The sequence below is a fragment of the Cucurbita maxima genome, unplaced genomic scaffold (assembly GCF_002738345.1).
Source record: "Cucurbita maxima cultivar Rimu unplaced genomic scaffold, Cmax_1.0 Cma_Scf00005, whole genome shotgun sequence".
Classification (NCBI taxonomy): domain Eukaryota; kingdom Viridiplantae; phylum Streptophyta; class Magnoliopsida; order Cucurbitales; family Cucurbitaceae; genus Cucurbita; species Cucurbita maxima.
In genome coordinates this window covers 1,309,960-1,325,167 of record NW_019272021.1, presented here as the reverse complement: position 1 = coordinate 1,325,167, position 15,208 = coordinate 1,309,960, and the positions used below count along the sequence as shown (strand labels likewise).

General features: G+C 37.7%; 2 long non-coding RNA genes across 2 annotated transcripts in view; one reads left to right on the top strand and one right to left on the bottom strand.

The window, feature by feature from the left end:
* Nucleotides 1–4,465: 4,465 nt before the first annotated feature.
* LOC111480053 overlaps nucleotides 4,466–15,208 on the top strand; it is an 11,201-nt gene continuing 458 nt past the window's right edge. The window contains exons 1-2 of the long non-coding RNA XR_002717743.1: nucleotides 4,466–4,550; nucleotides 9,835–9,838. This is a non-coding gene — a long non-coding RNA (uncharacterized LOC111480053). The remainder of the gene's footprint in view (nucleotides 4,551–9,834; nucleotides 9,839–15,208) is intronic.
* Nucleotides 5,821–15,208, bottom strand: part of LOC111480044 — a 20,378-nt gene continuing 10,990 nt past the window's right edge. The window contains exons 2-3 of the long non-coding RNA XR_002717733.1: nucleotides 7,829–7,833; nucleotides 5,821–6,015 (exon numbers count right to left, since the gene is read on the bottom strand). This is a non-coding gene — a long non-coding RNA (uncharacterized LOC111480044). The remainder of the gene's footprint in view (nucleotides 6,016–7,828; nucleotides 7,834–15,208) is intronic.

Below are 15,208 nucleotides of genomic sequence, written 5' to 3'. Positions count from 1 at the left end.
TCACGATGATGATCTGGTGGCTAGGTACCGGAGGATGGATGACCTAGTGGGAGGAGGTGAAACTCCTGGACTAGCGCCGCATGAACTCGAACAAGAGGTGATCGAACTGCATGCCATCAGTGCAGATGAACCAAACACCTTCGCCTAAGCAGAAAGAAACCCGTGCTGGCTGAAGGCAATGTTGGAGGAGATGACATCCATCACTTAGAACCAGACTCCTAGTGGCTAGGTATCGGAGGATGGACAACCTAGTGGGAGGAGGTGAACCACTTGGACTGGCGCCACACGAACTCGGACAAGAGGTGGCCGAATTGCATGCCATCAGCGTAGATGAATCAAACACCTTCACCGAAGCAGAAAGAAACCTGTGCTGGCTGAAGGCAATGTAGAAGGAGATGACATCCATCACCGAGAACTAGACATGGAGTCTGGAGGACATGCCGCCGGGACACCGAACCATAGGGCTCAAATGGGTCTTCAAACTGAAGCGCAACGAAAAGGGAGAAGTTGTGAAACATAAGGCCCGTCTGGTGGCGAAGGGCTACGTTGATAACTCAGTCTTTTTGTATTTAATATGACACTCTTATTCACCACTTTCTCATTATTTGCCCCATTTATTCTACTTAGTGAACATGAAATCGTTATTGCGGTCCAACATGAAAAAAATATGATTTGGCATAAATCGATCTTAATTGTACATTTAATTGAGTTATGTGGTAAAATTTTAGACATTTCTGCTGAACCATGAGGGAGGTAGCAAATTTGGAAATAAATGGGGGATGACATGGAAATTTTAAATCCACAGTCAAAGTGGGTCATTGATTACCCAATGAGAAACATCCTATGTGGACAACTTATTCCTTTTCAGCCCTAAAGGGGAACCCATGCTCAATATAAAAGAAAAAATGAAGACCAAGAGGAGAGGAGACACACTTTGGGAGAAAAATCGAATTACACAGCAGCAGTCTCTGCTGCAGTGAACTGCTGTGAAACCAGAGAGGAAGAAGAAAACCCTAATCTAGTAGTTGTTGATAGCAGAAGGAAAAGGAGACCAACAAGGATTGATTAGGGCAAAGAGGTGGACGTGATAGCTCAAGAGAAGAGAACTTCCATTGAGGAACGACAACAAACCGGGATAGCTCTCTATGTCCTTATTCTCTTTTCTTATTCCATCAATTTTACATGATGAAGATGCGGATTTCTCTTTTTAATTCAGTTTGTATGGAAAGCTAAACTTTATAGGGGAGGGGAGATAGTTTTATATAGTTGAAGTATGTTGACGGTATGATTTTAGTTTATTAAAGAGTTGTTGTTAATGATTTACATGTGCGTTTAATAGCTACTTTACATACATAGTTGTTCTCTGATTCGGGAGAAGAGAGGGAGCAATGAAATCCTCTTTAACACTCTAGTTCCATAGCAAGGAGACTTGAAGGGTAATAAAAGGGTTAGGAATAATTTTTCTCCTAGAGCCTTGTTAATAAAAATTACAACGATTATGGAAATAATCACCATTCATGACCCTCGGAATCGATAATTTGAATGTTACCCAAAAACTCACTTAATTTCCTGCAATAAAATTAGCCAAAAAGATAGGTTCCCTGTGAAATCGATAATTTACTTATTACTTGCTACTTGTGATAGTGTATACTTGCACTTATTCTTGTGAATTTTACATCATTTTATTATATACATCCACAAGCGACCTAGTGGGAGGAGGTGAACCACCAAGACTGGCGCCGCGCAAACTCGAACTAGAGGTGGCCGAACTGCATGCCATCAGCGTAGATGAACCAAACACCTTCGCCGAAGCAGAAAGGAACCCATGCTGGCTGAAGGCAATGTAGAAGGAGATGACATCCATCACTGAGAACCAGATGTAGAGTCTAGAGGACATGGCACCGGGACACCGAGCCATAGGGCTCAAATGGGCCTTCAAACTGAAGCGCAACGAAAAGGGAGAAGTTGTGAAACACAAAGCTCGTCTGGTGACGAAGTTACGTCTAGAAGCAAGGAGTGGATTTCAAGGAGGTATTCGCGTCAGTGGTAAGGCTGGAATCTGTCCGCCTATTGCTGGCAATCGGTGCACATCATTCTTGGGAGGTCCACCACATGGATGTGAAATTCGCGTTTCTGAACGGAGAGCTAAAGGAGACCGTCTATGTTCGACATCCACCGGGCTTCCTAGACAACGAGAACCCTGACAAGGTATTGCGCCTGTATAAGGCACGCAAAGGTTGATAGTACCCTACTGTCGTTGAAGTTCAAGCGCTGTGCCTCTGAGCATGACATGTACACGCTCGGCCACGATGAGCAGTGACTGATCGTGGGAGTGTACGTCGACGACCTCATAATCACTGGAGGCAACATGGAAGTTCTCAAAAGGTTTAAGAGGGAGATGTCAAAGAACTTCAAGATGAGCGATCTCGACGTGCTCAGCTACTATCTCGACATCGAAGGCAACAGAGTATTACCGGCATCACCATCTGCCAAAGTGCGTACAGGAAGAAGCTGTTGGACACAACTGGGCTTGCGGAAAGTAACCTTACAAGGACGCCAATGGAGGCCCGACTCCAGCTAAGGAAGACCGGTACTACGTGGACAGTCGACGCCACAAATTACTGCAGCATTTTTGGAAGCCTGTGCTATCTGGTAAACACACGCCCTGACCTTGCTTACTCAGTTAGATATGTAAGTAGATACATGGAAGCACCTAGGAGGAGCATCTTGTGGCTGTCAAGCGCATCCTACGCTATGTGGCTAGAACCAGAGGCTAGGGTGTGAGATACTACGCAGTGAGAGGAAAGAAGAAGCTTGAGCTTGTCGGCTACAGTGATAGTGACATGGTCGGTGACGTTGATGATCATATGAGCACCAGCGGGATGATCTACTTCTTCTCAGGCGGTGCGATCTGCTGACAATCAACAAAACAAAAGGTAGTTGTTTGTCTTCCTGCGAAGCAAAATACATCGCCGCTTTGACGGCGGCAACACAGTGGGTCTGGCTTGCGCGACTAATGGAAGAACTCATCGGAAGAGAAAGAGATCCACCAATGCTATACTGGACAACAAAGCTACGATCTCCCTGAAAAAAAATTCAATTTTGCACGACCAGAACAAGCACATAGAAATCAGATTCCACTACATCCGAGAATGTGCAGATCGAGGGCTCCTCAAGATTGATTTCCTCCAAACAGAGGAACAGCTTGAAGACATTTTCACCAAGTCCCTGGCGCGGGTAAAATTTGAAGAACTATGCTCAAAGATCGGAGTTCAAATAATAAGGTAGATATATCATAGCTTTTAGGAGAAGATTGTTAGATAAAAGCTATGGTTTCCTTAAATTTTGTTAGTTGTTTTTTACTTTTGAAATATCTGAATTAACGCTCCCGTTTAATGGAATAGTGTAATTTTTGCTGGCTAAATATAGGATAGGTTTGTTATTTAAATATGTGAAACTGAATCAAATAACAATCATCGGGTCTTAAGGCAAATATTCTCTCATTTGTTTCCCGTTATTTTTTTCTTCGAAGAAGTTTTCCTTCGGTCGTTTTTTTCTCTATCGACGTTTTTCTCTCAATTGCCAGAAGTCAACATCCTCTTCCTCCATTACTTATTTCGGTTCGTCCTTTGACTTTTAGAACTTTCTCCTCTCTATTATTGCTCAAATTTTTGTTCATGCACCACTACTGAACTTTGTAATTCATCAATGGACATGTTATTAGTATCTTTGAATTCCTCAATGGATACTACAACATAAGTAAATTTTTCAGTCAGGGTACGCAGAATTTTTTCTACAATTTTATTGTCTGGCATATCTTCTCCATTGCTTCTCATATTGTTGGAGATTATCATCACTTTTGCAAAATAATCTGTGATACTTTTATCATTCTTCGTCTCTAGGATCTCAAATTCTCTCCTTAATGCATTCAGAAGAGATTTCTTCACTTTTTGGTTTCCACGAAATTTTCGCTTCATTGAGTCCCAAACAATCTTGGCTATGCGACGATCCAAGATTTGTTCAAAGACATTACGATCAATTGCCTGGAAGAGGTAGTGCTTTACTTGATGATCTTTGAGTCTAGCATCATGGAGGTGACCCTTTTGTGCCTCAGTCAACATTGTTTCTTCCTGGTTCTGAGAAACCATTCTCCACCACACTCCATAGATCTTTTGCTCTAAGGAAATTTTTCATCAGCTCACTCCAATGATCATAGTGACCATCGAAGTGAGAGATCTTCGTTAAAATTTTGTCTTCACTCATACTCTCTCTATTTGATCACTCAAAAATTGTGGCTCTGATACCAATTGTTAGGTTTCTACATAACTAACCAGAAACATAAACAAATGAAGTTTGAAGTGATGATCTCATTGAATACTGAACTTGGCTTTTATAGCCTTACAAATAACCATAAACAGAAACTCACCACAAATCTTGGAAACAAATCTAGTAAACAAATCTCAGAAACAAGGTAAAAAAATCTGAAAAATATTTAAACTAGATCCCTAAAAATAGTCTAACTATTTTGACCCAATCAAATTCTTCTTAGAGTCATCATTCGTATGGAGATGCTTTAAACTAAAATAGAAGTAGCACACAACTTGATCCAGGGACCTATCGTAGGGGTGGCCTCCAATATAGACAGCTTTTAACTAAAATAGAAGTAGCAGACAACTTTATTTTAAGAAATACTCAATAAGTGACCCTATTATTGGGGCTAGGGAATGCAAACTCATGCAAGTGACCCTACTATTGGGGCTAGGGAATGCAAACTCATGCAACTGATGATCTAGGGACCTATCTTTAAAATCATCATAGGGGTGACCTCCAAACTGGACAAAATTGGATCCCTACAAACGACCCACACATGCGAGCATGGATCTCCAAATGCTTCGCACCCTCTAGACCCATCATAGTTGAGCTAGGTGTCCATAGCGACATCCGGAGGTCAGCAGACCCCTGAGTGTCATGCAAGGCATGATCATCATTATCATCATAGTGTAAGCGTGCGTACTCATCATCATAAATGAGGAAGTAACTTGATGTATATGTACACACAAAATTCATAAGGTCTTATAGTTTTTCATCTTTACATCATCTTTATGATACAACCCTATATATTGTTCCCATATTACTCTAACATGCATGTATTGGTCTTCATATCCTTAACATTAACTAGGGTTGTGTCTGTTCAGGAAAGGGATATTGGAAGAGATAGGAAAAGATAAAATAGATCAAAGCTACAATGCTTTATTATTGTTTTCTCACTCAATTCTTAAAGGTTACACAATTCCAGTATTTATAGGCCTATACACGGGACTAGAAATAGTAAATTATGGAAATCTACTACTAACCATCTCTTAAAATTTTCTATAATCTTGGTAGTTTAAATACTTTGAGTCATATCTCCATTTTGAATATTTTGAATCATATCTCAACACTTTGAATCATATTTCAACACTCCCCCTTGATTCAAAGTTGCAGATGACAAGTACAGAGCTTTTCTTTTGACAAAGCCTTCGTAAGTATGTCTGCTTTAACTCGTTCAATGTCTTTCTCGGCTTGTATACCTTTGTTTCTTTGTCTTCATTTATGAATCCCTCTGGCTATGTTACATAGACCTCTTCTTGTTGATCTCCATAAAACTTTTCGTTTGGTAAGTCAACCATATTCCATGTTCCATTTTTCTCAATGGACTGCATCTCTACTGCCATGACTTTCTTCCACTCTTCTTTTTCAATTGCTCCTTCATAATTCATAGGGTCTGAAACAATAAGAGCAAATTGGCATGATGCATATATGTCAACTAAAAATTTATACTTCCTTGGAGGTGTCTCATCTAAAAGTTCTTCAAGAGAAGAATTGCTGTTTAGTGATGTTGAAGATGATGAATTTGACACATTTTGTGTTGCAGTGGAGACACTAGGAGATGCACTGGAGTTGACCCTTGTCTCTTCATTTGAAGAAACTTCAATTGTAATCTTTTGCTGCTCCTGTTCTTTACTCCAATCCCAACTCACGTTTTCATTAAATATTACATTCCTTCTAACTAAAATCTTTTCACTAAGGGGGTTATATAATTTATATGCCTTTGATTGAGTACAATAGCCAATGAAAATACATTTTTCAGATTTTTCATCAAGCTTTTGACGAGTTTGAGGATGTTTTAAAACATAAGCAACACAACCAAAGATCCGTAAATGACTTACATATGGTTTCCTTCCATGTCATGCTTCATAAGGAGTTCGATTCATAACAACTTTTGTTGGTGAGAGGTTTAATAGATAAACAGATGTTGCTACAGCTCCTACCCAAAATTGGTTGGGAAGTCTTCTTGTTTGTAACATACTTCTTGCCATATCCACAATAGTTTGATTTTTTCGTTCAGCGATTCCATTTTGTTTTGGAGTGTAGGGAGCTGTTAACTCCCTTTGATGCTCTCTTCTTCACAAAAGAGATTGAACTCTTTAGATATGAACTCGCCACCTCTGTCTGTGCGAAGAACTTTAATGTGATAGCCACTTTTGTTCTCCATCATAGCTTTAAAAATCTGAAACTTCTGAAAAGTTTCTGACTTATGTTGTAGGAAGTTAACCCAGCTCATGCGACTATAGTCATCAACGAATAGTAAAAGATATATACTCCCACCCAAGGACTTCGTTTGCATTGGCCTACATAAATTAGCATGAATTAGTTATAGACAATGTGAAGCTCTTTTAGCTTTTCCAACAGGAAAGAACTTCCTAGTTTGCTTGCGTTTGTTGTTGGCTGTCTCCTTCACTTGTAGTGCCTTTTCTTCATTCTTTTCTAGTGATCTATTGATTCTTGACTCATGAGCTAGAGTATTGATAGATCCTTAGCTTCTTCTATGACAGCCACCACATGGTCAAACTTTGGAGTTAAGCTTCTCAACACCTTTGCAACAATTGTTTCGTCTGAAATTTTCTCTCCATAGGTACGCATCTGACTGACTATTGCCATTACTCTTGACAAAAAATCAGCAATTGATTCGCCATTCGTCATGAACAGAGTTTCAAAATCACATCTTAGAGATTGCAATTTCACTATTATGACTTTTGAATCTCCCTGAAACTTATTTTGTAGAATTGACCATGCTTGCTTTGATGTGGTTGCTGCTGCAATTTGTGAAAATGTAGTCTCATGAATTGCTTGTTTAATAATGAACAGAGCGTTAGCATCATTTTTCTTGGTTTAACTTAGTCTCTCCTTTTCTTCAATTGTGGGTTCTGATATATCAACGAACCCGTGCTCCACCAAGTCCCATAGCTCCTGTGATCTGAGCAAGGTCTTCATCTTGATGCTCCACCACTCATATTTCTCACCATTAAAAATTGGTAACAGCGGTGCAAAGAAAGAAAAACCAACTACTGTCATTTTTGTTTTGTGAAAAGTAAAAATAATTGCTCTCTCTTGTGTTTGTGTTGACAAGAACTTGGCTTTGATACCAAATTTGTTGGGGAAACGAATATTAGAAGAGATAGGAAAAGATAAAATAGATGAAAGCTACGGTGCTTTATTATTGTTTTCTCATTCAATTCTTAAAGGGTTACACAATTACAATATTTATAGGCCTATACACTTGACCAAAACAGTAAATTATGTAAATCTAGATAAACTCAAATCTACTAACAATCTCCTAAAATTTCCTAAAATCTTGTAGTTTGTATATTTTGAATCATATCTCAACTACTTTAAATCATATCTCCATTTTGAATATTTTGAATCATATCTCAACACTTTGAATCATATTCAACCGTGTCTTAGAAAAATCATCATCATAATGCTTCATGTCATTTAATACATGCACCTCATCTTAATATGAAATAATATCATATTCAGTAATCTGATCATCCTACATCTTACATCGTCATGCTATCACGCGTCATCTTCATCATATAACACCATCATATAACACCATCGTATAACATCATATAACATCATCATATAGCATAGTCATGTCATCATAAAATATAAAGTATAAATGACTTGTGCAAATGTCAAGCACGTGTCATCATACATAAAGCAAGTCGTCTGACTGAGCCGGTAGTACGACCATTTACTTGGTTGGCCTAGGAGGATTGAAACTATAAGTAAAAGAGTACGAACATATCAAAACCATGTCTCCAAACTTGATCTCCACAAAGAGCTGGGATGATTTTGTGAAGAAACTTGAGAGAGAGAGAAAAAAAAACTCTATGTGGCAACATCAAGAGTTCTCACGACGGTTACCTTCTCTTCTCTCATCTTTCCTCTCTCTTCTCTCTCTCTTTTCTCTCTTTTCTCTCTCTTCTTTTTTTTTCTCTCTTTTATTTTCTTCTTTACTAACGCCTCATGAGGCTGAAATGACAAAATAAAAAAACAAAAAAAACTTGGAGGTTGACTTTGAACCTTTTTTCAAAATTTTCACGGTTTTCTTTTATATTTGTACGTAGTTTCTAGAATTTTTTTTTAAAAATTTATTTTTAAGTCATCAACTCTCAAATTCTAGAAGTTTGAACTCCAAAATAAAAAAAAAAAATTGGATATTAATTTTTCATTGAGGTTCGGTTGTTAGAGATAGAGTGAAAAAGCTAGAGAATTTAGAGCTCTTGTTTAGACCCAAATCTATTCTGTGTTAAAACTTTATGTTTTTTTGTTTTGAACTTGTTCATGGCTATGTTTTCTTTCGTTCGCTACCTTACTCCACTATAAATACATGCAAGGTTCCCTTTATACCTACATAAAACTTAAATTATGGTCCGTCACAATTTTTTTTTATAAAATTAATCCATTTCAATCTTGATGAAAAAATGTAATGGTTTTGTAATAAGGATGGATGACTAAATTGTGTGTAATTATAATAATCGTTTAAACCGAGAATATCTTTATGATCATGATTTTTGTTCCTAATTTTAAAATTTTCCATTTAAATTATTGTGTTACTTAGTTTCCATTTTAGCTCATAATTGTTGATAGATATGTATATTCATACTCTCTTTTAATATGTTCCATTCCCACTATAAGATTTCCATAAATAAGAAATTATTGATGATCATATATTCATTATTCATATTGGCTTTTATTTTCAGGTACGCAGTTCAAGTTGGCAGACAACCATCTTTATTTTATTCCCACCCTGTTTCCAACCCTAACATTTAGGGACGGTGACTCCGCAAGCAGCAGCAACCCGTTCGCCGCCACTAACGTAAGGCTTGAATTCTGGATTCTTAAAGTATCCGCAAAGGCACGGCGTCTGCTCTACCAACTTCTGGCAACAAGAGGTCGTCGGCGGTGTCGATGACGTAATTGCAGGAAGACATGGGCTGAGCTCCGAAGGGTTGCAGTCCACCGCATCGGCCCCCGGAGCACCAGTGAAAAGTGCCATCGTGGCCGCCGCCACCACCAAAACACAGAGACTTGAAATTGACAATCTCTTCATTACGTTGATTTTGTAAGAGGAATGATGTTAAGGTGCATGTTTGGCAAAGCATTGAGGCTGCATTTATAGTCTCGTGGAAGGGTTTAGGGTTAGAGCAAGAATTCTTTAACTAGAGATTGAGATTGAAACGTATAAGTTATAAACCAAATTACCTAATCTGATAGGTTCCTTAACTAGAGATTGAGATTCAAACGTTTAACTCATAAACCAAACACAACAACACAATTGATGAGAGAATGTATACTTTTACACGATGCACTAATTTCTTGATTCATTTCTATTCCCTTTTGATATGAGGTTTTCGCTGTCCATCCTTCCTTCCTCACCCACCTAAAGCTTATATTACAAGTAGTTGGTAGACCTTCATTTTGTGTCTAATTAATAGGTCATTCAAGTTAGGTTTATGAATTTTATTGGTTTAATTGAGGTGAAAAGTGGAAACTGTGTCAAGATCTACTAGGCATGAACCTATACCCAAAATTTTGATCAAGATTCAGAATCCGAACAGATTTAAACTCCAACATTCTTCTACGACATGCTCATGTTACTTGATCTTCGATTCTTAATCCTCACATATTAACACAAGTCTAAGAGGTCATCAAATATAGAATTACTCAAAGTAAAGCACATTTAACTATGGAATTATAATAATTGATGCATTGAAAAGGATGATGCACCTTGTTCATATAGATCTTTAATTCTTTTAAGTCTTTGTTAATTATCTTATCATCAAGATCTATCTCATTTAGATATGGTCTCAGTTCATTCAAATACTACTCATTTACTAGAATGTCACATAGATGGTAGTTGAGGTTTAAGAACCTATTAAAATATTTTAAAATATAAAGATGAAATAGGCTTAATCTACTCCACGTTCTCCACCTACTTTATATCCTAGTACTCAGACAAAAATTAAGAATAGTTTAATAATATTGGGGGAATTACCTTGATTTCAAAATGGCAAAAGTAGTAGTTTAAACAAGTTAATTCTAAATAAAGTTAAGGACAAATAAGGCAATCATCATTAGTGGTAGATGATACTATTTCTAATTTATCGTCCAATCAATAATTACGTTTCCTAATAAAATAATTTAGTGATTATTGACTTTCTAGAAGATGATATTTTTAACATTACCTTAATAGAAATGTTATATTCAAAAAATTGAACTTCTATTTTCTTTTGTATTTAAAGTTAAAAACTAAAAAGACAGCGTTTAAGGTTGAGATATTGAAAAAGAATAAAACAAGGCGTATTTATAATTAGTTTTGAGAAATATGTAGATTTAAATTTTAGTTAATAACTTAGGATTTGTTGTGTTTAGGTACTCTCCATTAAGAATTTTAGCACCACCACATATTTTGGTTTTAAGTATTTTCATACACAGCATATTAGATCAACCAATGTGAGGGACTAATGTCTAAATGCTTATAACTTAGTTAAGAAATGACTTCAATTTGAGTGTTCTATAAGTTCCAAGCACTTTGTTGCCTCGACTAGTATCTATGATCCCATCAAAAAAAAAAAAAAAAAAAAAAAAAAAAAAAAAAAAAAAAAAAAAAAAAAATCTTAAACCCTAAACCCTAAACCCCATCACATCCTCATCTAAGTAGATATCACCATTTACTCTAGGTTTTAGGAGGTTAGGCCTAACCTCTATTTTTATCTGAGTCTCTAAGAAGGCATCATAGTTTTGTATAGTTCTCTAGATGCTCATGGACCCCATTTGGGTTTGGAGGTGGTGTTTCACCCATAGCAACAAATCAATTTTTGGGGTGAACTACTTTTATGTTAACTTAGGTGACTTGAGGTAATATCTCATAAAAATTCTAGGGGATAGTATGATGTGAGCTAATCTAAACATCATCCATGGAAGGTTAGCTGGCAGACCCTCCCACGAGACCATAAAATCACTAAAATTTAGGAGATACGATCCCTGGTGCATCGAGTAGCTATTGGGTCAAATGTAGTCTCATAACCTTCTCTTAGAATTGAGTTTATAATACAGTGGTACTGTTCAAGAGACTCCTAGCTATTTTCACAAGCTTGGGACACGCACTACCCTAGTCTTGGAGTGGATAGGGTAGTGGAGAGACTTATGACACCATTCATGCTATTTATTACCTGGTGAGCTACTTTGGTTGTCCTTGGATGTTGTGGGGGTTTACTAGATTTTTAGCGGCATCTAGGCGGTTTGATTCTCAACTATTATTTTTAGGATGTTTAGGACTGAATCCTCCGCTAATCCCTACTTTAGGTGTATGCAATTCTAACCTTTTGATCGTCGCTCACACACGTACAGTCTACTAAAAATGTTCTTGGTTGCATGCGTGCTAGTCTATTTCCTAGTTGTAACTTTCCATGGATTGATTATAGGTATTTTGGTTGTTAAGAGTATGGATGTATTATGGAGAATTATCTTAGTGTTGAACTTATGTTTAAGTTTCCACTTTATATGTATATGTTTAATTCATGCTGAAAGGAGGAATGGAACTTGTGAACTCTGAGGTCTGGGAGCTTGATGGATGCTATCGCTCCGTTGAGCATGTTTGTCTATTATTGCATGAATGTTGTATGATAATGCTAGATATAGCGGGCACACTCTATTAGCTTTCATTCAGTATAACGATAAGTCTAGGGTTTTGTGGTTAGAGTGACAAGTCCCTAAGTGAAGACCTAACCCTCCCCTAGGAGCCTAAGAAACTACCACGGCATACGAACCATCTCTAGAGTACCCTTAAGTTACTTGTGTGTGATTGGTGTTATAGCTTCGTGGGGGAGCAGGGGGTTCCTGATCAGGACTCGATTGCTCCATAATCGTTTTAGCATGGGAAACGTGAGACCCACGTGATATAGACCATTTAGGTTGATTGGATAAAGGGGGGGAGGGGGTAGCCCTCCCGAATAGGGGGGTCATCATGGGCCTAAGGGGTTGCAGCTCACTTTCTAGGTAAGATACCAGGTATCCTCATAGCCATGCCGAGATAGCTACTCGCAGGGCACCAGTCAAATACAGGTTGCCATAAGGGAGCTCTTAGGGTTTAAATGAAAGGACGAAGAACCAAAGAAGCCCAAGGAGCTAAAACTAGAACTAAATGTCCTAGAGCCAAAGGAAAACCTGTGGGAGTTTGTTAAGATAAGGATGCAAAAAGAGTTTATAAGTAGGTGGCTTACTAAGTATAACTTTTATACTCATCTTTGCTATATCTTTCTTTTTCAGGTATGTGAGGTGTTAGATCAAGAGAGGGCGCGTTGAGGGATGTGGATTGTCACAGAGGAAAGCATGTCCTGGGGCATCAGTTCGGTCTTACCTATTAGTACATTTTGTCCTTCATGTTTTCTTCCATTGTCAAAATAAAACTAGTCATATATGGACTCTTGGTTTTGAAACGCTCTTCTTATGAAATATATGATTGGTTTTTGACATGATGTTTTCTTTTGAATTTCATGCATACGCACTACACGTCATAGTCATTTTGAGTCACGACTCGTTGTAAATATTAGGTCGTGACAGTATTACTATGTTATGTGATAACAATTCCACTATTAAACTATCCAAGAATCCAATCATGCATGAATGCAGCAAACGGTTCCATTTTTTGCGTGATTTGATCAAAGATGGAGTTATTGAGCTGAAGCATTGTGTCACACAATTAAAAGTTGCAGATATTACTACCAAACCATTAAAGTTGTATGCGTTCATAAAACTACTTGAGTCAATGGGGGATGTGTGTAATACAACTAGTAAGCTAAAAGCATCCCGCCATAAATTTAGTGGGAGAAATTGTTAAAAGGGTGGTAGTAGACCTGAAATAGTGGGCCTAGACCATATTTTTAGGGTGTCCAATGAAAAATTTGATCGTGGAAAGGTGAGCAAATCACATGACAACATGGGATGAGTTTAGTCCACACAAAAAGGATGTAGCAAAGCATCGTATAACACAACAAAATCAACTAGTTGCACATTAACATAGAACATGAAAAGTGTAAAAATGTCGGTCATGTACATGCAACATATTAAAAAGAGGCTCAATCTATTTTGTTTTTATGCACCATATAGTTGTTGCACTAAAATATTGGAAAAAAATGTAAGGATCGAGATGACGCAATGGCTCTAAAAGACTGGTAAATTTTTCTCGCTAAATAAAACCATTAAAATTTAAAACATAATTTACATTAACAAGATAGTGTGCGCACATTATTAACTTAAAATACAAAATACTGTTAAAATACAAAATAAGGAACCGATAGAAAACATTTTAAAACTAAGCCGGAATTTCCCGCATTTTTTTAATCCCGCGCAATATTATTCAAAAAATATTAAAATTAGTGAAGGAGCAATGAAACTAGTCTCTTTGTGAATGTTTGATTAATCCACCACACCCAAATGGTGGTGAGAGTTCTCTTATTTATAATCATTTACAGAATACAAGGTAAATTACAAATAATAAGAAAATAGCGATAAAAGGAAATAATAATAAATGAATACAATATATTTGTATTTAGTAAAAGGGAAAATATGGTAACCCGTAATGTAAGGCAAATATCTAGATATTTGCCTTATAATGAACGGTCAACTATCCTTAACACCCCCCCGCAAGCTGAGCGTCGGATTTGAACGAACATGAAGCTTGGATCTGAAAAATTCAAAGAGAGGTCGAGAAATACTCTTTGTGAAGATGTCAGCAACGTGGAGATGAGAGGGTACATATTGTGTACGAAGTTTGCCAGCGATAACAAGTTCTCGAAGAAAATGATAATCTAGTTCAACATGCTTGGCCCGCTTGTGAGAAACAGGATTAGAGCTCAAAAAAATAGCACTTTTGTTGTCACATAAGAGTAAGGGCTGCTGTGAAATAGGGACCTTGAGGTCATGCAAAAGATGCGTAACCCAAAGAAGTTCAGCAGCAGTTGTGGCAAGAGCACGATACTCAGATTCACAGCTGGAGCGTGATACAGTAGGTTGCTTTTTGGCACTCCAAGAAATGAGATTGTTACCAAGATAAATAGAATAGCCGGATGTAGAACGACGAGTATCGGGACAACCAGCCCAGTCAGCATCCGAATAAGCGACTAGCGTACTAGGAACAGTTGATGGACGAAAGATAAGATCAAAGTGGAGTGTTCCTTTGACATAGCGGAGAATACGTTTGACAGCAAGAAAGTGATCTGCAGTAGGGGCATGCAAGAATTGACTGACAGAATTGACAGCATAGGCAATATCTGGACGCGTGATAGTCAAGTACTGAAGGGCGCCAACAAGAGATCTGTAGAGAGTAGGATCAGAGAAAGGAGAACCATCAGCAGTCAGGTGTTGAGAAACAACCATGGGAGTGTGAACTAGTTTGCTATCGAGCAACTGAGCACGAGTAAGAATATCTCGAGCATATTTTAACTGACTGATAAAGAGACCATCAGAAGTGGGTGGAGCTTCAAGACCAAGAAAGTAACTGAGAGAACTCAAATCTTTGGTAGCAAACTCAGAATGAAGCTTGCGAGTAAAGCTGTTAATAAGAGATGAGTTGTTGCCGGTAACAATAATGTCATCAACATAAAGAAGCAAATAGATAAGGTTAGATTGCTGATGAAAGAAAAAAAGGGACGTGTCAGCGCGACTGCAAGAAAACCCAAGTGTGAGAAGAAATGAGCTAAAACGCTGAAACCAAGCACGAGGAGCTTGCTTTAAGCCATAGAGAGCTTTCTGTAATAGACAAACATGCATAGGAAATCGAGGATCAACATACCCAGGAGGTTGTTCCATATGAACACGT